The following is a 27,220-nucleotide window of genomic DNA, read 5'->3' as shown; positions in this document are numbered from 1 at the left end:
TAGCCCTGTGTGGAGCTGGATTTTAAGGCTGCAGATCATTTCTTTGAAAGAAAATATCTGAGACTGTCATAAATTGCCAACAGAACAACTGAGAGAGAACCATAACCAAGAAGATCAACAAGAAAGGTTACTAAAGATATCTAGAGTGCTGCTTTAAGACGCAAGACAAGTTGCAAACATAATAAATTAAAATCCAAGTTATTTTTATAGATGAAATAACCCAGAGCACAATAAAGAATCATGTTTTTGTTGTATGCAATAATGAGCATTGTTCAAAGACTTTGCAAGTGGATCTGAAAAACACACACACTTTTCTGTGAAAATATTTTCTTGGCTTTTGTAGTCTAAAGGGATTTCTTTGTTTGTTTCTGTCTTAAGTTCATTAGTGAACAGAGTTTTACCACAGACAGAAAAAAACAACATTTATGGGATTTCATATAATCAATGTTCAACCTTGTAAAGAAATGTTAGAATAAGTAAACTTTTGGTAGAAGAGTGTTTGCATTTAGTTATAGTAGATTTCACTTTTCTTATGTACCGTTGTACACTTAAATGTATTTAATCGGCATTTTATGTGGAAGACCAACATAAAGTAAAAGCCAAACTTTGAAAGTGGAAACAAATACATAACTTCACAATTTTATAAAATTAAAGTCTGAAAAAATTGTCACTGTAATTACAGGTGAACAAAATACGGAACAGCTCAGAGAGCATGAATATTTCTGCAAGGCGATGAGCTTATCTGGATGATCTTGAATATAAAATAAAGTTAAAAAACTGACACTTTTATCTGACATAAACCTCTGTTTTAGCTTGGGGAATATCTTCATCAAAATTATTACATCACCAGCAACTTCCTCGTTCTCAGACACACACACACCCCGAGGCACTAAGACATAGACTGCAGCGATTGATGACTTGGTTCAGGAGAAGCGAAACTGGCCAGGAGAGGATAATCCTGATGCTTCATGTTTTCCCATGGGAATCACACAGCATAATGTAACCCCACAGAGCGCTCACGTTGAGCTATTAAACACACAAACACACAGACAAAGATGCACTTAAGTGCCGAAAGTAAGATGTAGTGTGGTTTATTCCCAAGAGGGGGCATAAAGTACTGAATCAATACATTCTGAGATTTGTCTGTCTGATCCTCTTCAAATAGGCTTTAAATTCAACACAACATACAGGCATACGTAAATAAACACTAATACAAGCACAACACACACCCAGTCTGTCTGTTTCACCAGCCCTCTCTTTCTCCAAGGACATGCAACTCAATCCACCCACTCTGAGGTTTGGGTGTTATAAAACAAGCTGTAGCCTTGAAGCTCAGCTCGGCATTCTTGGAAGCAGCTAATCCAATCGCATCAGGCAACAAACAGAACAGGTTTCAGCTCAAAGCTTCAGACTCTCAGTCATTTTTAATACCTGGGAAAAGAGGCTAAATTCCTCTGCAATGTCAAATATATTCTTCTTTCTCACACGGTAACTGATAATGAGTACATTCTGACATGGATAATCATCAACGTTCAGGCTTAGAAGAGATAAGAACTGGATCATTCGACAGAAAAAATGGTTGAGGCAGTTACCAGTTGCTTGGATCTGCGTAAGCTAGCATTATGTTTTCATCTGTATCACTGCAGTGCTACATAAGGTAATGCTTTTCAAGTAATGAAACGATGTTTGTGAGCAAAGACTTCCCCATTCTCCCCCCCAAAAAACAAAACAAACACATATATGTAAAAAAGAACAACAAAAAAAGTTTCTTGTGACCTCCTCCCTGCTCATTCTACCCTCCCTTGATTTTCCCATCTCCCATCATTGACAGAAATCCTGGACTGAACTACTCTATCGACCGGTAGGTTGATGAGGCACTACTGGCTGCAGTCAGTGTCTTTGAAAGACACCCTACAAAATACCACCCATTGTTCCGAGGAACCGGGTCTGATAAGCTTTTTGGGGGGTGGATGACGCGCAAGAAAGCTCCACAGTCATCCATTAGGATGTAAGGGCAATTAAATACCTGTCAGTGCCACTGGTAACTCTCTAAAAGCACAATGCATGGCGCAAGTGATGAGATAAGATCAGTCTATAAACTGAGCAGGGTAAAAAGAGAGGGGCTAATGTACGGGAATACAAAAACTACACTTGATATGTATAAAAGGGTGTTGGGAGAAAGAAAAAGAAACTCTCTCCTTCTCCATCAATCCGAAAGGTACATTTGTCTCCTACACATAGCCTTCACATTCCCACTCAAAAGACACTATTGACCTTTGGGGTTTCTATAGCAACACAAAACACAGGGCACCCGTGTGATTTAAAGCACCACACAAAAAAAATGCTTTCAAAAAACAGATGTGAGTAAACAGCATTGTCCCCACGCTAATTAAGGCTTAGCTCGTTCTGATTTTGGTTTAGCTGTCTGTTCAGCTGACCTGTTGGGCTGATGCCCTGAAATCAAATCCGTATCTGCTGAGGTCCAGATGTGCGGAAGTAAAGGTGTGTTCACTAACAGCTGGGATTTGTCAGGTGGGACAAAAGTGAGGCTTGGTTTGAGTGACACTGATAGAAAAAAAACCTGGTCTTTGTAGAGACTCTCACTTGTGAAACAAACTACAAGTAGAGATGAGTGACAGTCTGATTGATAACCGATCGTTGCTACTCTGAATGTGGTATGTGAATTTGGAGATAATCAAGTGTACATTCGAGAACTAAAGCACTTCAGGATACCGGCCCTCGTGGGCTGACTTTGAACACATCTGCATACATCATTGGGTCTGACTTAAGTCAAGGTAATTCCAAGGATTGTCTTATCTGGCTAATATCATTTTGGCTTGTCTTTAGCAATAAATCAAGTTTAAACCAGCTGTTTATTAGTCAGTATTGGTATCAAGTTAATATGATGCTTTTTAAACAGCTGGGCTGGAGTTCAAATATTGTTTCCCTTAAATTAATGAGGTGCAGTAAAGAAAAGCAGAATATGATTCTCACTATCAACTGAAGATGAGGAAAAAACTCCACTACAATTGATTCATTAGAATTGGCTGATAATGACTGATGCCAGTTTTACATGACCGGCATATGGTGTGTTGCATGTGTAACAGATTATGATTGTTTTTCACAAAGGATGGTGTTTTATATGAAAATAAACCCTTGTGAAGGCAAATCTTGATGGAACTTCACCTTGAGCTTTATCTTTTACTGCGTTTATAGCGAATAGAAAATGTTACAAGAAAATATATTGATCTGTTTTTACATTGAATGTATTTTTTGCACATTTTAAGTTTAGGTTGGTTATTTTATATTAAAATCATAACCAAACAGTAACCAAAAGGCAGTTTATTGCCATGCACACAGCCGCCAGCAAGCCACTGTGTAAACACAGTGCAAACACGCTGCACTGTCAAGTAATAATGAAAGAAGCTCAGCATTAACTTGACTTCGCACATTCTGACATGATGTACTGTACATCTGCCAGCTCTTAACCTGCAATTATCTGTGATCCTTTTGAGATTAAAAGCAGTAAGAGTCTTTGCAGGATCTGGAATGAATATGCATTTGATTTTCTTTAAAAATGCGAGAAAATTACAAGACATTTCAAAAGACAGTCCCTGCTGCAAGGCAAGGTTTCATTTGTATCAAAGTGGAGAAAAGAAAAGATGTTCAGCTGTTCCCTCTCAAACACGCTGTAGGGAATATTGTCAACATCCTCCTGTGAATTAATTCAATTTGAAAGACAGCGTTAACATTGATGAAACTGGGTTAGCATCGACGTTAGCATTCAGCGGAGAACAAATGTCATGATTACCAAAGCACATGCTGCAATCGCTAGCCCTACTTAGACATACAGCGGTAGTGCTAACCCTATCGAGAACCATTATGGCAGATAATCCTTTTTAAAGTGAAGCTTGCATCGCTTCAAAACCCCTCTGCATCTTTGCAGAGTTATTTTTTGCACTTTTGCAGTGGCTTGTTGTAACAAAAACATTTTATTTAGACTTGATTCTAAGCGAGAGGTATTTTTGCATTTGAAAAAAAACCTACAAAACAGTTTCCTGCATCTGAGACTCAGGATAACAACTGAAATCAATCATTTAATAATTTGGTCACATTACTTAGATCATTTCCAACTTCTTCACTTTTTCTTATTTTGATTTTCTCATTTCTGCACCAGATTCCAGATATTAGTCCTACCAGAATGACAGCTTGACTGATTTAAGTCGACCACCCTCTCTGCTTGTTTTATAATGAGAGTCTCCAAACATATTCTTATTACAGCACATTAATATCAACTGTTTTATAAAAGCTGTGAATAAACAACAATGAAGCTCTTACAAAACTATAGCCACAATTTATACTTTTGAATCCAGGCAAGAATTTATTTTTTTAAGAAAGGAAATAAAATAATATATCCTAATATAATCTAAGATGAGTCTTGGATTACCATCATTGCTTCTCTTGTAAGGCTTTTTACTCATACTTAGCAAAGTTATTTCTAAGTAAAGTTCACAGCTCAGTTTTCCCACCTTGAAATAAGAAGGATTACATGGCTGACGTTCTTGTTCAAACTACGAAAGTTATGGTTATGCATTTGCTCAACATACGCTTACATTTAATCAAAACAAACTAATGAAAAACTGCATTTTGTATACCCGACTAGTCCTTTGAAGTCCATAAATGAATTACACTGAAAGACGGCATTAAAACTTCAGCATGACTAATTTGCCGAGAAAATAAAATGGTACATTTGAATAGTCGTACAGCTGAACTGTGACAGTGCACATAAGACACCATCGTTCTGCAAAGTGAACATTGCGATGCAAGAAATGTAAAGGTGTGAATTAGATAAGTACCCAGAAATTGGTCAAATCGGTCAGATCAAGCCCTTTAGTCAGAGCTTCACCAACCCTGACTAAAGGCCAGCTGTTCAAAACTAAAACATTTGACCATATACAGTAAATTACCAATGATGCATTCAAAAATAAAAATTAAGGAAATGCAGAGACTAAAGACCCTAAATTATTTCTACAGCAGTTAAACAGGCTGTGAGAGAGCAGCATGTGTTACAGAAAGTGTTCACTTGCAAAATTTAGACAACACAATGTCAAAAGCAGCTTTTAAATCAAGAACATTGTTACTCTGTTATGGGGAGTGCATTGTTTTCATAGTGTAGTACATGACCTTACAGTTTCATATGTACAATTCATAATGTATATATTATTTTCTTAACTCCAAAATTTACATTTAATTTTACATTGGCTGTTTCTCTCATAATGTGATGATTAGAGACAAGTGACTGGTGTCTGACTCAATCAGCTCTCCTCAAAGTCCTTCTTGTGCATAAAAACAAACAATTCGTCATGTTTGAACTGCAAAACCTCAACAAGACTCATGCCAGTTAGAGAAAAATAAAAAGCTATTTAGAAAAAGAGTTGACAAGCACATCTTTCACCGTTTCTCTCCTCTCGCTCTGTTGGTGTTTTCCTCTCCTTTGACAGACTGTTCTTGGCAAATCTCGCTCATTCTGCTTGACAGGGAGGAGAGTGGCAGCATTTTGTATTTCTGTGGAGAGGCGAGCTTACTTATAGAGAGAGTTGGTTTATCTGTGGCATGTGTTTCTGTATGCATCCATTCAAATGCGAACCTATTAGCAAACACTTCATTCAAGCACTGAATCGGCCCCTTGGGTCAAGTCAATAAGCGTTCTGCAGCTTTAACACGGGCTACGCAAAGAAAGAGGCAGATGCACTAGGAGCTCCCATCAGTCAACCTGTGATCATTTGCTTTGCGTGTGGGTGTCTGCATAAATGTTGGTGTGCAACCTAGCCTAATGCCCTGTGAATTCATGACTGGAATAAGTTTTGTGCGTCATCAAGATGAACAGAAGGTTTTCCCATCGATGTTTAGGACTGCGGGGAGCGGCTGGAGAGCCCACAGACAGTGAGATGCAGACACAAGGAGCTGAGTCACAGTACACCCACTGTCTGTCTGCTCCACTTGCTGATTATCAAGTCTGATCACAGGTTCGATAAATGCATCTTCAAATATCACTTGGTGGCTTAGAAATTTCTTTATAATGTGCTGATTTTCTTTTACTTCAAAGACCAAAAGCCAAGCAATTTAAATGCCTTAAAACTTGGTATTACATTTCACATAGTGTATAGCATAAAGTCTGATTTTACTCTGCTCTGAAACAGAGGTTGCAGTTGTGCTTTTTATTAGCTTCCTTTAAATCTTGTGACAATACTGCCAGTTTTCATTGCTGAATAACTTTAAAATCGTTCCATGGACAGTGGCGTCCATTATTACGTCTGTAAACCGTGCTCTGCTGTGTGACAACGTTCACAGCGTCGTTCTTCTGTAAAAGTGGGTCACTTTGGGGTCATAAAGCGTTCACACAGAAGTCTGATTGCTGTTGCCTTGAATCAGTAGCAAGAACGACCATGCAGGAAAGAAGAAACAAAATTGAACTTCAGGAGAAAAAAAAAAGAATTAAGACATGCTGTGTGAACTTAGTCTAGTAATGTTCTGGATTTACTGTTTTCTCGCATTTCTGCACATTATTTGTTCCTTCTTTCTGCTCATGTGTCTCATGTTCACCAAGTACAGCTTCTCATCAAGTACAGCCGGCCAGGTGAATTCTTTGCCCACTTCACTATCTAAACATTTGCTTTTGCTACAAACAAACAAACAAACAAACGAGAGAGGACAGCCCCCCTTCAAAATGATTGATTACAGCATGTTCCAGAAATCAATGGACAAAGTACCAAGAGGCTACTCAAAACTGCAAGAAAAGAAATCGAGGTTCACCTTCGTTTGGTGTTTCTAACCCAAACAAGATGTCTAAGTTTTTCATGCCTGGCAACAGATTGTAAAAGAAGGTAGAAAGGATGGCGATTCTCCCTCTTTATCTTTCACCTTATTCCTTGTTATTTTAACTTGATACAGTACAAAATACTTCCAGTGTTTAACAGATAGGAATTTAACTCCAGTTAAATGGTTATGTTTAGTTGTTACTCACTAGCTTCTTGGCTCAGGATCAAGAGCTGAGGTACATGGAGGTTTATACACATTTATAAACAAAGTAAACACAAAGCCTTCTCATCCAGTCCTTCAGGAAGTTAAAGTTGGCAAGCCGACAAAAGAAACAATAGAGTCATTTGTAACACAGAGGGTGGGTGTCAACGTATGAATAATTAAGAGTCACATACCATGTTTGTCTGAGTCTTAACTTGGTTATCTGACTTACAAACACAAACACAAATACTTGGGCTCATACCAAGATGAAGATGGCGGCATTAAAATTATGCAAATGCACATCTAAACTCATATCCTCTCCAAAAACAAGAATAAAGTACATCACGAAATTTAAGTTGCTTACTTGCATTGAGTCAATATTTTCTTGGAAGAAGAGCTGGCTTGACCTCCGACCTCAGGACTACTGAGGTAACCAGCTTTTTCCCACAGAAAGGGAGTTGAGACTTTCACCCTTGTTGATTGATAGTAGAGTTTAGAAGCCAAATAAAACAAAATAAAAAATTCCAGGCATTAATTGAACAATATCTGCCTTAGTCAATATTTAGAAAATGTGTCCACAGTCATTAAATTATAGAAGCAAGAGGAACGTGGGGACAAAATGTCAAAAATGGCTTTGAATACATTTACTATGAAACACAAAGAGATTTGAGTTTGTTTGAAAGAGTCCATGGAAAACAAGCTATTTGTTCAGTTTTCTTCTTGGAAATCCTGACATCCTCTCTGATGGTTTTGTTTTTGCTTAATCAGAAACAAGAACAAAAGTAAAAATGTCTACCTTAACTCAATCTAAAAGTAAAAAGAAAGAAAAAATAATATTTGAAGCAGAGGATCTCATCACATAATTTAAAACATAAATGAGATGGTGGAAAGGTCATTGTCATATCTACAACTTTCGTTCTTTCTTGTTCTGATTAACTTGAAAGACATTATGAAGCTGTCGATCTGACTCCAGCACCCAGACAGAAAATAGTATTGCTGTATAACTATGTTACATTTAAAATGGTCCAGCCTCTTTAAAGATGACTTATTAGCATATCATATGAAAACTGATCTTCTTTTGAGTAAAATAAGTTTTCCTCTTCAGTCTATTGTGTGCTCAGATGTTAATTGCAGTGATATTTCTCACTGTATAGACCTTCATACTATGTATGATGGCATTGTGGATGCTTTGTATGAGAGTACAAGACCATACCTCACATGCAGAAAGGCTAATAACATCAGGCCAGGTTGGAATAAACGTGTCAGGACACCATGCAGAAGCTAAACAGGCATATAAGATGTGGGTACAAGCAGGTAGACCAATAGATGGGACTCTCCTAGATTATAAAAAATTAGCCAGTGCAAAGTTAAAATGTGCCATTCGATACATTTCCAAATGTGAGCAGAACATGAGAGCAGACTCCAAGGTTGAAAAATTGCTTTGTAATAATGCCACTGGCTTTTGGAATGATGTCAGAGCCTTAAACAGGCCTGCTGCATTACTCCCTAGTACATATCTGGCACTCATAATATAGCAGATCTATGGAGACAGCACTATTCTGCCTTATTTAACTGTGTAAAAAGTTAACCCTATGGATTGGGAAACATTGCTAAGAGTGATGCGGTTATAATAACCCCTAGTGAAGTCCAGCAGGCTATAGAGTACTTGTGTGAGAATAAGGCAACAGGTTCTGATAGCATTACAGCAGAACATCTGAAATATGCTAGCCAAAAAGTGGCTGTGCTGCTTGCAATGTGTTTCTCTGGGTTTATGACCCATGGGCAGTTGCCTGATTCCTTATTATCTGTTACCCTTGTGCCGGTAATTAAGGACAAAACTAGTAAGGTTGGTGGCCTTAGTAACTACAGACCAATAGCTTTAGCTAATGTGATACCTAAAGTATTAGTAAAAATCTTGCTTGGTTAGCTCAGTCAGTTTATTAGTACAACAGATAATCAATTTGGTTTCAAAGCCAAGTTGGGAACTGATTTCTGTATTTATGTCAATGTCAAATGGCACTGAAAGAGGCAGCGAGAGCATATACAAGAAAAATTCATCTGTGTTAATTGGGTTTATTGATGCCTCTAAGACCTTTGATCGTGTCAATCAATACAAGTTATTTGACAAATTAAAACAGAGAGGTGTTCCAGATATTCTTATACAAATTTTAGTTTACTGGTATTCTAACCAGAAAATGCATGTAAAATGGGGCAATAACATCTCTGCTTCCTATGGTGTGAGTAATGGTGGGCTTCCTTCACCTGCCTTGTACATGGATGACCTGTCAACAGAAATGAACCTCTGTAAAACTGGATGTATGATTGGTGATACTTTGGTCAATCACTTTATGTAAGCTGATGACCTGGCTGTCCTCTCACCCAGGAGTGCTGGTCTTCAGCAGTTACTGAATATCTGCTCTGATTATGGGTTGAGATTTGATGTGCAGTATAATGCCAAGAAAACTGTTGTACTAGTATGTAGGACTAAAGCAGACAAACAACTTTGTTTCCCAGATTTTTTTCTGTCAGGGCAAAAGTTAAATGTTTGTTCCAAAACTAAACATCTGGGTCACTACATCACCGACCAGCTCTGTGATGATGATGACATTTATCGGCAGTGTCGCATGTTGTACGCCCAGGCAAACATTCTGGGGGAGGAAATTTCATATGTGCACTGATGAGGTAAAAATAAGCCTGTTTAAAGTTTACTGTACATCCTTGTATACATCTCCTTTGTGGTGTAAATTTTAAAAAGCTAGCATGCAGAAGCTTAAGGTTGCTTATAATGACTCCCTGAGAATTCTGCTTAATTCTGCTTAAGAAACCCAGGTACAGCAGTTTTGTAACGCACATGTCAGAATAGTCCAGGCACTTTTGAGAAATCTGATATACAAGCTTATGTGTGGTTTGGGCAGCTCATTGAACAGTCTTATTGTAATGTTTTCACATCCCCTCTCAGTGCACTAAGATACCAGTCGGCTCTGTGGAAACATTGGTATGCAAGTCTTTTATAAGATTTTATTTTATTTTTTCTTGTTTTTTATATGTCGTGTTGTTGTGCATCATCTCTTCGTGGACCACAAGTCTGTTGAATAAAGCAATCATAAGAAGAAGGCTAAAAGAAATCTTTGAATCAAAATCTTAACAAAATACACTGAAGTTTGTGGTTGTCATGTGCCAAAAGCTACAGAGGTATGAATAGTTTTTCAAAGCACTGAAGTAGCAGCCATTGTGCAACTTAATTGCAGTGAATCTTAAAAGCAAAGCATAGCACCTCTCAAAGATATGCAAATGATAATTTAATCCTGCAAAGCATTGAATGGATTTTAAAACTAAATTTAGCATTAAAATAACATGTAAGATGTTCTAGGCAATAAAAAAAAACACCCACATTTTCACAATAAGAGCAGGCAGAATATTTTCTTACCAGGCTTAAACCTAATTGCCTGACTTTGCTCTTAGGTTTATGCAAGTTTCTTTAAAAAGAGAGAGAGAGAGAACACAAATTCAAACTTATTCATGCAGAAATAAGTAAACTACTGACAAAAACATGTAAAAAAAGAAAAAAGATAATAATAAAAAAACCCAGAGACTGCAATTAATAAGACACAGGCTGGATCCCAACAGCCTTGAGCAGATCTGTTTTAGTATCACGATGGCACCAGGAAAAAGGTACATTTTGATTAGCTATATACTCAAGTGTACACAGAAGGAGGGTGGAAGCCCCTCTGAGTGACAGGTTCCATTGTGGGTGGGCTGCGGTGAATTTGCATGTACTGTCACGGTGATTTCACACAACTTAACCTGTATTCCTCCCTCTGTGATGGTGCTGAGCTGGAAGAGAGGAAAGAGGGGGAAGAGTGGGGGCCTGATGAGCTGGAACAGTTGTAAATGTCTCCTGTTTGAGAAGCAATAATCTCTGGGGAATCCTCTTTCTTCCATTACTTCGCTGCATGTGTGTGTGTGCCTCAGCACCAAGAAACTAAATGCTCGGAGGAGTACTTTCATCTTTTCTGTTTTGAGAGGAAAGGTGGCACTTATCATTTTAAATGGGGTGACAACATTTCGCAATTACTTGAGGTGTGTGATCTGAAATAAATGGCAGGCTTAAAAGCAGTAGAAACGCTGATGGGCTTGTGTTGTCAGATAGGCATGAAAACTGGTGATATGTGGGAGGAATGAATGGAAGGGAAAGGTAAGAAAAGCAAAGAGCCTAGAAAATAAAAGTTTTGTTGTGATGTATTGCTGTTAATGGGATTAAAATGTAAAACACAAATAGAAGCGCAGATTGTTGGTAGAGAGAGTTAAATCTTTTTTTTTTCACCAACTTTAGCTTGTTATTCAGAATACAGTCTCATCAGGTGAAGAGTTAGATGTGTGTCAAAAGTCACGTGCTTTTCCTTAAGGAGACACGTTCAGAAATAGCACAGCCTGGTTTGACTCAAGCTGCAAAAATTTATTTCACAATTCATCAGCTACAGAGATCCTACACAACTCCACATGTTCTTTAAAAAAACTGATTTTGTGATTTTAGACTGATAAACGCAGATTATTAAAATTACTTTCTGTTGCTACATTTCAACAATACACATTAAATCTTGCAGAACAAGCAGCATGTGAGGTCCTCTCCTTCTGAAAAGCAGGAGTGCCGTGAACCTACCAAACAAACTCTCACTCCTTTGCCCTTAACTATCAGCTGACTCAAACACTCAGCATGATCAGCCCTGCTTTTATCCTTCCTATAACAATATGCATAAACAAATTAAAAGTGAACTCCAGCTCTTCTCAGGGTGCTGTCCACCATATGCCCTTAGAAAAAGTTTAACATTCAAGATACGTCCCAGGACCTCTATTAGTATTCATGAATATGGAAATCCAACTGTCTCAGTTGCCATAACAATGCCGGCTCCCACTGGGACGTGTCAGTGTAGTCAGGGGAGAAATAGAGCCAACGCCCTTCCGGTGGGTAGGACAGTCTTGTGTGTGTCTGGGTGTAAAACTCAAACAGATGCTCCTGTATATTTATGACTCGTCTGACTGCTGTCTCAGAAGTGCTGGGAATAGGAGCCCTGTCATAACACCATTCCTACTCAACCGTACAAGTTTTTGGTTACTTTCTAAGACTCGTGGAGGGACTTTCATTTGCCTGTGCATAATAAGGAACCCAAAAGAAGGGGCGGCTGTGGAAACGGGCATGTTCAGAACATGTATTCTCAAACAACAGTGTCCTGCAAAAGTATAGTTTGTCACGATCTATGACTTTTGTCGCATTCTGTCATGTTATAACCACAAACCTCTGTGTATTTTAATGTGATTTTATGTGAGAGGCAAAAACTAAGTAACACATCATTAAAAATAAATCTGAAAATTGCAGTGTGCATTTGTATTAAACTCTGAAAAAGAGTTAATGCAAGGAATAGACCTTAAGATGTAATCTAGTAAGTATCACATTCAGGTGCACCTGAATTAGAGAACATTTTTACCATCGTACAAACCAGCAGACACATCAGGGAGTTATAATACCCCAAACTCTGAACACCCCACAAGCACTGTTCAGGCAATCTGAACATGAAAGCTATTAAGCTAAAACTTGGAACATTATGAGATAAACGGGTATATTTAAATGCTGAAATGAGAACAAATAGTCAGAAGAGCACAACATAAAAACCTTGCAATCCAAAGCCAAGAATTGTGATACTTCAGGATATTGAAAATCTCAACTGAAGCCCTACAAAAATGAATCTCCCTCATAGTTCTGAGAAGTAATTAATGAAATGAAAGGAGAGAAAGAAGAATTATAGTATAAAAAGACTGAGGTACAATATTCACAAGCAGGCTTTGGGAAGGGAATAGGGCTGCGAACCTGTGACAGGCAAACACTCACAGATATCCACACAGTCAATCCATATGCAAAGTTTCCCTGTTAAAAGTAGCTGTGTCAGCAGCTCTGGTAGCCTGCTGCAAAATGAAGGGTAATCTCTAGGTAGAGAGTGCTTAGAGCATAAAAAAGTCACACACACACACTTTTGAAAATGTCTAGAGAGAAAGAGAGCAGCTGCCCTAATATCTCAGCAAAGTAAAAAGGGATTCACAGTGGACTCAAACTTCGACAGACATACTTGCACAGTCAATGCACCAAAGAACCTATTCATGGCCGCACTACTGCTGAAAGCGAGAGGCAGTCATCCACAATACAGAGCAGAAATGAAGCAGTCATCTCAACTAGGCATGGCAAAGGTCTGATATCAGTTAATAATTATGCATGCGAGTTAAAACTCAGTTATTAGTTAGCTAATAAATTAAAGACTAAAATTTTCAGTATGTGTGGAGACAGAAACTAAAACTTCAAAAAGAACATCTACAGGTTTCAATTATTTATGCAAGAATGATTTACAGCACTTAGATTCTGAAAAACGTAAAGATAAAAAAAAGAAACCAGGATCAACAGTACCTTTTGAGAAATATCCAGCTTACTTTATAAAGCTGGACATTTCAATGAATTTTCATTTATTTTTGGAATAAAATTTCTGTAATAAAACAAAGTGCTCATTGCTATAAAATACTGGCTTATAATATAATTTGGAGCTTCTGTTCTTCTCTCCTCTGCCTCAAATGGAGTGAATGAAGCACAAAACAACTCCTGGGAAGCATTCTTGGAACCCCAAAATACAGTAAATAATGTTAAATATTAATGTTAAATAAACCCACTACGTCTTTTCAGAAAGCTAGCTAGAACTAGAATTGGAATCAAAGTTGGAATTTAAACTTTTGAGACATTTGTCATGGTTTTAACATCAATTATATTAGTTTCACCATTTTATTCATGTTTACCCTGAAATTTCTGCCTCTTCAGTTGAAAGATGGTCAGATAGTGACACTGAGGGTCTCTGAGGCAGATAATGTCGGTATATGACATAGCTTTGGAAAGGTACACCTTAACTAGGTTATTGCTCCAGTGGTGGCTATGTGGAGACGGATGGCAATGGCATCCGTAACTTTATTTGGAGCTGTGGAGGTGGGTTTTCATAGACGACGCTCTGCACTGCAGAGTGACTGCAGGGAAACATCAATCCAAATATATACCAATGACTACAACACAAACTGTTATCACACAGTAAAAATGTCATGAAATACATGGTTAAACTTTATTTAGGTTCCCAGATGGGGGAGATAATAGTCCCAATATGCCAGCACCTCAGTCTATCATTGCATCACGTTGGACAATAGCTGTGACAAAGACAGAAGGGATCAATGGGAAATATATGACAATAAACTTAAAGTTCCTTGCAAATGTATTCATAACCCTTAAACCGTTCTCCATTTTGTCAGAGTACAACCACCATCTTGAATATATTTTAAATGACCCACATAAACTAGTGTGAAACTAAAGTGGAAGGAAAAGTTAACATCCATCCATCTATTGTCTAAGCCTACCTGCAGGATGGTGAGAGAGATGAGACCTATCTAGTGTTCAATGGATGAGAGGTGGGACAGAGAACATCTGTCTGGGTTATTCAGAGTGTCTCCATATGATAGAATTCAACTCTATCATATGGAGACACAGGACACACAGCCATGCACAGATGCAGTCATACCCAGGGGCAATTAACCAACCCAAAGGTTTTGATTGTAGGAGGAAGCCAGACTATCTGTGGAGAACATGCAAGGCCCCTGCTGGGATAAACCTAAGATCTGCGAGGTGACACTACTAACAATTGGACCCATCATGCAGCCAGAAGAGTTTAAATCAAACTATTTTACAAATAAAATCTTTAAAGTGTCGGTCACTTCAGTGCACATCTTTAATGAGCTTCTGGATAAAGGGAGAGCTACACTAGCCAGAGACCAAAAACTACTTTAATTCCATTTAAAATAAAAAAATAAATATATTATAGATCTCCTGCTGTTTGAAGTCTATTATTTCACAAAGGCTTATTTGCCTTCTTTTGTATTGCTTAGTTGTATAGAAATGTTATGCTTATTAGTGACTGGCCTGCTTAGCTGGCGTGCATTGATTGAAGTATAAAGAGAAAAGAGTAATGCTTTCCACTGAGGAGCTCTGATTGAATACAGTGCATGGTTATTGACTATGGAGGAACTGCACACACTCATGCACACACACATACATTTATATACCTATAAAACAGGTACTCCACTACTTATAGAATCACCTGAAACTGTCATACATCATTACTAACTAACAGACCGATCAATACTCAATTAACATGCTCCAAATGTGGCCCATGGAGCAGATACATCACACTCACAACAACACATCCACCTTTGACAGCCCATTCCATCTGAACTAGGAGGACTGGCCCACTGTAACTCAACAACTGAAAGACTGTGTGGAGGTCTAGCATTCCTCAGTGGAGAGCACAAGCAAAATAACACATCTCCGCTTTGTGAGAGCTTGACGGGTGTTACGGGCTAATTATTCCCCCAGCTCCTTCCTGTAGTGTCACGGCTATAGCTTCCCCCTCTCAAACAGCTGCTCTGCTAATTACCTCTGGTAGTGCGTACCCTGGTCTCTCCCGCTCGCTCTGTCTGTCTCAATTATGGGCTCTCTTTCTCCTGCTCTCCCCCTCCGTACTGCCACAGCTAAGTCAGGGACGCTCCCAGATGACACAAAAGACAATCTATTTTTTTCCACCCCAAAGAGAAGTTGTATTTTCCCATCAGAATCCGGCAGGGAAAGCAAAGGATGGGTCCAGCTGGACAGTGGGAAATAGAGGCATCAATCAAATGCATTGGACAGATATATAGCAAGGGTGCCCAAAGTCGGTCCTCGAGGGCCGGCATCCTGCATGTTTTAGTTTTCTCCCTGGTTTAACGCACCTGGATCAAATGATGGCTCGTTAGAAGGCTTAAGAAGAACATTGACCTGCTGAAAAGGTTGTTGGTACCACCAGCGAGAGAACTAAAACGTGCAGGATGCCGGCCCTCGAGGACCAACTTTGGACACCCCTGCGAGGAACAATTCTACACTTTTTTTAATCTAATTTATTTTAAGAGCATCTTCAAATGTTCAGTGTCTTGCAAAAAGTATTTAAAACTCCTTAACTTTTCTGTCACATTACTACCAGAAACGTCAATCTATTTAATTTGCCTTTTATGTGTTATTTTTCAGATGCTCTGCGGACAATCTGAACCAAAAGATAATATACAAAGAAGAATTGGGGTTGGCCATCTGTTGCTGTGGAAATTTGTTGGAGACTCGCTGTTGTAATTGCAGCAAATGGTGGTTCTCCAAATTAGCAGGGGTTCCGATTACATTTGCATACAGCACTTAAAGAATTTTTATTTGTTTATAAAATCAAACCATGGCTCATTTTCCTTAAACTACACTTTGCATTACTTTGTTTTGGAATAATTTTAGACTGAAATAAACACTGCATTTAGATTTCATAGGGGGGGTTGCATTATGTGTTTGCTATCAAACAATGTACAGGATTGTATTGCACATCAGACGTGCTCACTAAGACACATCAACTTTCTACATATACACAAGAGAGTGAGCAGAAATGTGTGCATGTTAATCAACTCCTCTTTCAGCTCTGAAACATTTTGATGGAGTCAGCACATTTAGAGGTGGAAGAAGAACAGAGGTTACAAAAGGATGCATTTCTCAGTTTTTCTCGGAGATGGGTGGAGGCTGAGAGATTATTACACGGGACGAGGCCTGTAATGCTGCAACGCAAAAATGATAATGAAATGTACAGGGGAGAGGATTACACTATCCATACCCTCCCATTGGTCTAATCCGGGCTCCATATTTACATAACACACCTGAGCACTGGAGGAATCCCACCAGAGCAGCCCTGATATGGATACAATGAGCACTAGGTGCAGACTGTTTACACTAACAAAAGAAGGGGAATTGAGAATTACTGGTAGGGGATTTGCAGCAGCTCCTTTATAGCTAAAATAATGCTGAATCAGAGCACGCAGTTTGTGCTGCGATGTAGCAGAGCTTCTGAGTTAGGAGCACTAAAATAGTTTTAAGGCCTGCATAATAACCATGAATTCTTTCTGAAGCACCTACTGGCTATAAGAAGATTATGTTGTTTGGAATAAGAGCGGTATCTACAACACAGGAGAAAGTCATAAGGGATCTTCGCAACACATTTCTCATCTACATTACTGGAATTGTTACCACAAAGAAGAGGACAGGGTGTTTTAAATCTGCAATAAAAAGGGACCTAAACAGCCATGGGGAGTCACTGAGCATCACAAGATTAGTAATGCATAATGTCATATTCTTTCTATGTATTGATAATGCTCTAATGTGAAGAAAAATACTGATCCATCCAAACCAAGACCTGTTTGGTGAATTGGGAGCTACATAATGTTTACTATACAATGAAATGCACCGTTTAGACAAGCAGAAAGAAAGTTGTGCGTCTCTGATTAAAAGACTGATAAAAATAGATTGAATAAAGGCATCTCAGTGTCTCTGAGATACCAGAAACTTACGTTCACTGACTCACAAGTATGTTGAGACCTTAAGATGAGCCTTTGGGTTTGTGGTGGTTGCATACCCGGAGACCAACCTCAAGCATTCTAGCTCTCAATGCTGCAGGACAGACAGGGTAAAACTCCATCACAGCTGACAGTGATCCAGCAACAGCATCCACACAATTCACCTCTCCCCATTACCTTCATTCCATCCCCCATCTATCCATTTATCTATCTATCCATCCATCCATCTTTACCTCATCTCCGGCCTGTCAAAGCAGCAGAGTCGTATGTCAGCCCAGTACGTGTGTGCACCCCTGCTCCTGAGTGTGCATTAGTCTATGTGCATGTGTTCCAGGGGAGTGGTTGTATGTCATGGACATCTTCTGCCCACAGAATCATGTTATTGATTGGATGCATGTTGCACTGCACTGTAGGCATCCGAGACTGATCGTATGCTGCACAGCATCTGTTCTAGGGCTGAAAAGGTGATAAGAAGTAGAAGAAAGGGGAGGAGGGAAAAGGTGCATGTACGATTGGAAGCCCTTTCAGACCTTTTCTGAGAGGGTAGAGAAGGTCAGTGCACCCAAACCTCTTAATCCTAAGAAATCTTCACTTTTCTTTTCTCTTTACTATACTTTGCAAAAGTAGTCATACCCATTGAACTTCATTACATTTTATCCTCTGCAACCACAAACTTTCAATTTACTTTCATTTTAAGCTACATTAGAAAAGACTAGTGCATAATAGGCAAGTAAAAAACCAGTTTTAAAAAGCAAAAAATCTGAAAAGTGGTATGAATATTTCTGCAAGGCACTGTTCATATAGTTATTAACCAGGAGATTATTTTTTAACATAGCCTTAGTGGACAGTGAACGAAAACCGTTTTTAAGATCAGTCATTGCTTATAATGTTTTTAAACAAAAACTACAGGTGACTAATTACATCAGAGGCTATTGTCAGTGTTTCAATCCATGAACCTAAAACCATCGTTTAAGCTCAGTTTCCTTCCTCTTAGTTGAAAAAATATGCAAGTATTTTTCTTGGAGAAATCCGAAGTCTAACAAAAAGGAATAGTTAGATGTTAAGTGGTAATGAAAAGTGTTAGCGTGAGAGTAAAAATGGAAGAGGCATGGTGCACTCAGACGAAGGCTGATAGGCTTGAAGGTGAAACAATCAATTATTCTCCACAGTCAATAATTCAGAGTAGACCAGGGGCCTTCTGTGTATGTGGACCAATGCAGTAATGCACACATGCACACCCCCACACCAAGCAGCCAGCCCAGTGCCCTGATTTGATTTAAGATGACCAGTCAATGTGGATTCAAGGCTTCAGAGGCCCAAGACTTTAAATTATTGCTCAGCTTAAAGACTGGGGACGAGCTGTATTTTCTCCCTTCATGGCAAAACCCTCTGTTCTTTCTGTCTTACCTTACTTCTTTCATCTTGCTCTTTGTTTCTTCTCTCCTAAATCTCAGGCTAGCAGAGAAGGAATATGGGCCCCTGTTGTCTCACACATTCACGTTTTAACAACATGTTTTCTGAAGAGATGGGATATTTTTGTCTTCCAGGTTTGCTCTGCGATGGTTTGCCTTTTCTGCTCCCTCCGTATACGTCGTATACACACACCACATACAGAACGATACATGCACACTCACACGGACACCAGCACACTATCCATTTCTCTGTAATTGAAAAGATGCCCTGGCTGTTTGCCACACTGCTAAAGTGGATCAGATGGCAGAATATCCCTGAGGTAGTACATCTCCAACAGGGAGAATTAAAGAGAAAAACCTCTCCCTCTCTCACTCTGCCCCTCTGCCTTTGCCTCTTACAGTGCTTGTATTTCACTGTCTCCCCCTCATACACACACATACTGACACAGAGTCAAACGCAGTGAATAAGGCTGACTGCGCCATTCGTAATGTCCCAGCTCCCTCCTTTCTTTGTTCCAGTCCTCTATTACAATATGAATGGGCCTGTTCAAGTAGAATTGGACCATTTGTCTTGTGTGAATTTCTTCCTTCGCGACACAAGGACTAGAAAATGATTCCTCAGCTCTTCCATACAGTCTGAGGTCCCAGAGATGAAAGCAGACAGCAGAAAAGACTCAGAAAACCTATAGCGCATCCGTTTTCTGCGTACACTTGGCAAACAGCAAATATTCAATGATGAGTCAACACAGAAGCAATCAAACTCTTTCATCAACATTTTCTCACTCCTTGTATATCTAGTTGGCGAGTACATTTTTCTTGTTTGGTAAAAAAAAACACTGCAACTGGACACTGACCCAAGAAACACGGCAAAGGTAAGAGATTGGTAGGTAGCGAGAACCACATCTGAGAGAAAAGCATTTTATCATGTGAAGAGATAAATCCTAGGATTAATAGGGTGAGTTTGAAGGTAAATGTGACAAATGCTCATGATTACTGTAATAAAAGAGGACGAGGAATGAAGGCAGATTATTGCTCCAATATCTGCTTCCACATCAAACGATGGACCTGATCACCATAACCATCACTGAGAAGCCATTTACATCAGTCAAGAAAACAGTCTTTATGACTTCACCTAATGCAGTATTTACTAGTTTATGGGGAAAAAATGCTTAGCCTAGAGTTCTGGCATGGGATTGCTTATATAGTGTATATCTATTTATATATAGAATAATTAATGTCAAAACAGTGAGATGGCCACAATATATCTTGATGACCATCTGTAGTGTGCATGGGTCACTTGATGCAACAAGCATTTTCAATAAAGTTTGACTCATTTCACCCAAGATAGTCTGTAAGTCACATTTTTCTCTACTAAAATGTGACTCTCCTGAAACATTCATGAATCAGAAACATGAAGTCATGAACAGTACCATCACTGCTGGAAATCCACTTCATCTTTCCTTTTGAAGGGACAGTGTGAATAACCCAGACGGTACTTTATGAGTTGGCGTGTGTGCGTGTGAGCGTGGATGAACACAGCTCCGTGTGGCAGGAGTGCAGCCGTCTAACCTGCCCTTCCCTCCAGTCCTGTCCTCCCAGCTGCCACAGTGGAGCTGCCTGCCTTTTAATTACCAGCTGCACGATAAAGAGAGCGAGCGGGTCATGCGTGACACTTCACTGTGCCTCATAAACTTTGAACTGATATTGTCACTGAATGCAAACCAAGGCAAGGTGTGATTTCGGGGGAGGCGGGGATGGGGCAGGGGACTGAGGCTGTATATGTGTGTGCGGTAAATCAGAGAAAAGCGTGGCTCCCTGTGTGCAGCAGATTGCCTCAGCTCACACCACTGCCTCTGCAAATTAATACCATTGATTTTCCTTTGCCCAGTGTCCAACAGACACACACGCATCATACACACAATTACGAGCACACACACAGGAACACACCCCAGCTGGTCAGAAGGTAGGCTGAGGATAATGGATCTTTGGATCGCTGTACTGCAGGACACCTTCCTTCTCTTTTAACACACACACACACACTAAGCAAACAGATAAAAGAATACGAATGAAATGGATGAAAAAGAACATATCAGTTCTGACACCTCCCTGGACAAGGGCTGCCAAAGATTGTGAATCACACGCTCACATCTTCAAAAATGCATTTTAAATAGTTGAGGTTCGCAAGTTGAATCAAGCTCGACACAAATGGATTGTCAAAATGATTTGAATGCAATTAAATCTCCAAAGGGACTACAAACAGTTTGCATTTTTATATGAAGAGAAAACGCTAAAAGGAGAAGCAAAGAGGATCTGACACTGAATGACATTCAAACAGGTTAGAGAGATCCCGTATAATGAGATGGAGGATGAGAGAAGAGAAGCCGGCAGGGAGCTTTTAACTAAAACCAAAAGCTGACTGTAGGTAGGCAGTAGGACATTATCATTAATAATCAACACACATCAGCTAATTGTATGCCTCCAAATTACATCTCTGTAGCCAACATTCCTCTTTTAGAGAAAACTATACAACTTCATTCTGAAACAAATGAGAACCATCTGCATATCAACGTGTGAATGTTTATGTTTATGAGTGCAGATCTGTGAATGTGATGAAGTGCTTCAAGTAGCTGGTTTGACAAGAAGGCACTATTAAGTTCAGGCCATTTACCATTTATTTGACCACAGTATGCTATAATTAAAATTAGTTATGAAGGTAACAAATTTGGACAGTTTTTGTGCCTTAGAAATAACTGAGGGCAAGGAATAAGTAGCCAGCATGAAAATATATTGAGGTTCACTGAATTTCTGATTTCCCATCAAACCCCTTCTGAGGTTTCAACAAATGATGCTCCTTCACCTCCAACTTTTGCTGTGCACTCCTACAATTTCCATCTTGCTTAGAAGAAGGACTATATTGGATGCTTTTTAATATTTCCTGCAGCATCAAGCACTTGAAGTGGGAACTACAGGAGTGGCACCTATATTTTTTAAAATGGTTAAACTCTTAAAGCTACACTTGCCGTACCATAAAGATGCAGACAGTCTGACTATTCAAACAACCAATACCAGCTTGCTATACTCCTAGCATTACTTAGAATCATGCAGAATACCAAAAAAACATTCTACACAATGACTATAGAGAAATCACAGACAAAATATGTCATTAATACATGATTGTATTGAAGTCTGTGATGCACAAGGTAAAATAATTTCGACAAAATTTGAAATTGAGTTCTACAAGAAACTTCAGTTGAATAATGATGAGCGTGAAGAATTTTGACAGCATTAAACTTCATAATTCAGTCACACTTTTAAAGACAGCATTTTGAAGTAAAGCCCAAGTTTATCTCATTCTGGGCTTAAAGGAAGCGTCAGTGTGAGTCAGCTTCTGTCTCCTGTGATGTCAGATGATAAAAACGGCTGCTCTGCAAAGGCCACATGGCAATGCACAAAGCACAAAAAAAAAACCAAGCCCGCTAGCGATCCATGATCTATTTTATGGAGGTGGTGTAAACTCTCAGCAGAGTTTATCAACCAGTTTCCCATCACTGGTGCAAGGTCAACCATTCCCAGTGACAGTCCAGGCCATGAGGGGATGTGTATCTGTGTATGTGTGCAAGAGTTTAAAGCTGTGCAGGCCTCAAAAACCTTGGAAAGCAGAACAGAGCATCAGAGCTGTAACAACAAGGCAGCCTGTTGAACACGGAAAGCTACAGTTGCTGCGTGTGGTGCAAGTGCACACATAAATTCAAATACCGGCAAACACACTACAGCATAAATACCCACATCTGCCATCTCTAATGATGATTTATGCCTGGCCCTGAAGGCAGGCATGCACAACTGTAGCAGTCACAAACACACACAGATCCACTTACAGATGCACTCTCAGGTAAATACGCCAGGATAGTTCTGTCTTTCCTTCTCCGTCTCTCTCGCTTTCATCCACCTCCTAAAGAAGAAAAAAATTACAAGATGGATTTGTTGTAGCAGCAGCTCGCGCTTGGTGATGTGCAGTGGAAAAAACTGCATATTAAAAATGGAATGAGGGAGAAAAAGAAAACCTAAAGCAGCGAAGGAAGAGAGATAGTCATCTCCCCGTTGACTACCACGGTCTGAGCTCATTTACCATGTGCTATCTCCAATAGTCGTGTAGCTGTCCAATCTCTTTCTAGATATTTCCTTGGAGAAAAACTGCTCATTTTGCTCTCCTCTTAACGCACACTGCGCTAAGTCACGGTCTTATTGAAAACACATTTCTCACCGTACAGTAGATGCTCTCTGCAATCTGTGAATGTGTTTGTTTTTGTCTGTAGTGAGTACAGATGCCCACAGAAATGCTGGTCTGCAAATGAAAATGAATGGGGAAAACATCAAGTTTGAATCAAAAAGAAAATGGTCATGCATGTGTACATTTTAGAGTAAAACATAGGATCACTGCAGAAGCTCTTAAAACGAGAGTAGCTTTCAGGCATCTCAATTATGTTGGCTGGCTCACAAAATCAAAAAGGCAGGAACTCATTGCCAAAATGTCAGGAGACATTTGTCATATTCATCTTTAGAAACCTGCAAGGTATGAAAAGCTTTGTAAATATAAGCACCGAGTAGAAAACCAATTTGTTACAATAAACAAAGCTATGGAGTGTGATGTTTTTATAAAAGATTTTCTAAGGATTTTCCAAAGCACCTCATTTTTGTGGTAACAATATTTGCATTCAGCGTTTAAAAAAAAAACAAGAATATTTCCTTATTTAACAACTTATTTAAATCTCAACAGTGGTATTTAAAAAAGGAGTAGAGAGAAAACTCCACCCTTTCTTCCATGAAACATGCACCCTTTAAGATGCGCTTCCAGACTGAAACATGAATCCTTGAAAACAGCTTACAGTACGCAGTCATGCAATCACAGCACCACACATCAAACCAGTCTTTATTTGGCATAAATTTGGACGAAATCTTTTAGTATCATTTTTGGTACCAAATGGTTTCCCCATTTGTAATTCCACTTTTGTATTTAGACAACGAGAGTCTGATTGTGAGACATAGAGTAACCTGGCTCATGTTAGTCAATGCAGCACTGCAAACACTCAAATAATAATATAGCAAGCCAGTCGGGTCAGGTTGGAAGACCTCTCCAATGATTTTAAATCTCTCATATTTCATCTATTTTTCATTCTTTTCTTCATTAGTATTTTTTTTTTTACATTTTTAATGAGTAATGTTTTAAAAAAGAATCCCCTTCCTTCAGTATTCTGGTTTAAAGAATGTCATCGGGACTAAAACTTAGTTCACCTCACCATTCAAAAAAATTTGTAAAACTACATTTACCAATAACAACTTGAAGTCATAATTTTCTTTTCAAACATTTTTATTTTAGATCACAGGTGTCAAACTCCGGTCCTGGAGGGCCACTGCCCTGCAACCTTTAGATGTGCCTCTGCTGCACCACACCTGAACAGAATAATTAGGTCATTAAGGCTCTGGGGAACTAATCTACACAAGAAGGAGGTGATTAAGCTATTTCATTCCAGTGTTTTGTACCTGTGGCACATCTAAAAACTGCAGGACACTGCCCTTGAGGACTGGAGTTTGACACCCCTGTTTTAGATGGAACAATGTTTTCATCTGTAAGAGAACTACGGCTATGGAGGATATTTGTTTTCCAGCAAGATGACGAGCCGAAGCATCGAGCTAAAGCTGCGCAGAAATGGTTTGAAGACAAGGTGGTGATCTGAAGTGGTCCAATCAAAGCCCAGATCTCAATCCAATAGATAATTTGTAGCTGGGCTTGAAAAGGGGCTGATCGCAGATGATCCCCACATAACCTGTCAGAGCTGGAACAGTTTTACAAGGAAAAATTTACATTTTCTACATCAAGCCTGATTTAGAGCTATCCACATAGACTCCATGTTGGGGTTGCACCCAAAGGTATCTAGCAAATACTGACTTGAACAGGGTGAATATCTATGGAGTCACTTATGTTGTTTTATATTTGTGTCATTTTGTAGAAATCAGTATTCACTTCACTTTTGATTATGACTGATTTTTAAAGTATTAAAATAGGTTAAACTTTAAAGGACGTTAAATGTTGTCCTTTTGAGAATAATCGAACTGTACAAAACTCTTTGTGACTATTATTACTGATGTCTGTACCCTCTTCAAATTGTATTAACACACAGTTGTTAAAACCCCTGCGTCTGTGCTGATGATCACAGCTACAGATCACTTCATCAAATGTATTATTTGTACCATCTTAAATCTTAAACAGCAGATTTTCCACCATGAATGAATCAGACATTATTAACATTTACCGTATTAAAACTACTGTTGTATCTTCTTAATTGTTTAAGATTATTTGAAGCCCTTCTGTAGACATTCTTAGAGTAGACTAAATGACAAAATACTTAAGGTTGAATAGGAAATGAGATTCATTTATGGTGGCTTGGTGCCAGTGTAAGATTTCAAAATTATATCTTACTCATTATGGGGCATAAAGATACAGATGTTAAACTCTGAATATGTTCTTTCTTTCAGAGACTACCGTGTCAGTAGGGAAATGAGAAAAACTCACTGAAACTGCACCATCTGTAGCCTTAGACTTGGTGTCAAGAGGGTTATTAAATGTAGGCAATTAAGCCCATTTCAAACTATGTGAATGCATTTACAAATTAGGTGTTGTTGCCATTTAAATGTCACCCCTTTCATCAGCACTGTGAGCAAATGTACAATTTCAGTTTGCAGCTACTCACTACATGTGAAAAAAATGAGTTCCTTATTCAAATTCATAGCAGGTGTCCTCTGAATAACAATATAGTCAACAGGCAGCTTTGGGTTCATTTTAGAGTAAAACCAACTAGAAATAAAATCGTTAAATGAACCTTTTCCTCAGAATGAGCCATTTCTAGCTTCTGACAGCATGGATCTTTTCTTCATTAAGTCTATGTTTTACCTCGCCTGTTTCTACAGAGACCCATTGTGGAAAAAAAAACAATCCCTGGTTATTTCTTACTTTTTTCCAGCCAGTCATTGTGCTTAAAATGAGATATCTGGCTTGCCATCATGTGTCACATAATCCTAGGTAACAGTCCTTTTAAATTTAACACCATCAAGAATTTGTGGTGGATTGTGTGTTTATACAAAGAACTTACAGTGTTGTTTTAGGCCTTATGAATTGTGCATTTGGTGATAACTGAGTGTATCAATGAGGAAATATAACCTTGTTTTCTGCCTGACCATGTTGTGACACCAAAGCACATAAAACAAAACACAATCCCATCACCTGAACACATTTCTCAGTTAATGGAAACACTGACATGAATACTGTCCATGAGAAACAACTGGTGGTCTAAGCCACCGTTAAGCACTGAGAAAGTACAAATCCCTAATATTCATATTGAACAATGGCGAAATTTTACACAGGCTTTCTGTATCTTCAATGCATGATGTTTCTAAGTGAGTTCCCCAAATACCTGATACAACAAGCTAACTAAGCTCAAGAAAAATACATTAGTTTGAAATTTCACAAAACTTTAACATGGTCAAGGGTTCGATTGCTAAATTACATAGTGACTAACTTATTTTTTTTATTAATAACATGAATAAGTTTGCCTATTGCAATGAACTTTATCAAGGACCAAATCAATAAACTCAAATAAATTGGCAAATTGTTTTTATATAGTATTTAAGAAAAAACTAAGTTAAAACTAAGTTGGTATTAGGAAGCTTCACATCAGTTTCTGGAGTTTAATTCAAGTTTTGTAGTTTTCGAACCATTTTTCAACCCATTGTCAATCTATTCATCCAGCCATTTTCCTTTTTCCATTCACCCACCAATTTTTCCATTCATTCTGCCATTTGTTCATCATCTTGAACAAAGTTATTAAATGTAATGTGAACATCTTGAAAAGTTGTGCATTCTCACTGCAGTCAGAATGCACATAAATAAACCAAGCACTGACCAACATTCCTCAGCAGTTATTGATCTAAAACAGCAAAACCACAGATGCAGAGCCAAAGTGCTCAACAGACAAGATGCAATTTTAGTTTTTAAAGTAGCTTCACTTGAATCTGGGGATACGGGAATAAAGGCTCGGTTAACAACAAGTAAGCTAACCTTTTGCAATACGACTATTGCTCCTTTAAATAATTCATTCAATTTCTATTTTAACTTTGTCCCATTTACAGTCACAGGGGAGCTATCCCAACAATCAACAAGTGCGAGACGGGGAAAAGCCCGTGCAGCTTAACAGTCCACTTCAGGGCCAATGTAAACACATTCAAGACGAGCAGTGATGGATATGTCCGTTTGG

General features: G+C 38.8%; 1 protein-coding gene across 3 annotated transcripts in view; it reads right to left on the bottom strand.

Moving 5' to 3' along the window:
• The window catches only part of dab1a (DAB adaptor protein 1a), a 260,379-nt gene that overhangs the window by 187,701 nt on the left and 45,458 nt on the right, over positions 1-27,220 (bottom strand). For 2 of the 3 annotated variants that reach the window (XM_028028174.1, XM_028028175.1), the window contains exon 2: positions 22,790-22,863. The exons of the other annotated variant lie outside the window; for it this stretch is intronic. The gene's annotated coding sequence lies outside the window, so the exon portion shown is untranslated. The remainder of the gene's footprint in view (positions 1-22,789; positions 22,864-27,220) is intronic. 3 annotated transcript variants of the gene reach the window in all.

The sequence above is a fragment of the Xiphophorus couchianus genome, chromosome 9 (genome assembly GCF_001444195.1).
Source record: "Xiphophorus couchianus chromosome 9, X_couchianus-1.0, whole genome shotgun sequence".
Classification (NCBI taxonomy): Eukaryota; Metazoa; Chordata; class Actinopteri; order Cyprinodontiformes; family Poeciliidae; genus Xiphophorus; species Xiphophorus couchianus.
Note: the sequence above shows the minus strand (reverse complement) of the source record. Positions and strands in the feature narration are given on the sequence as shown.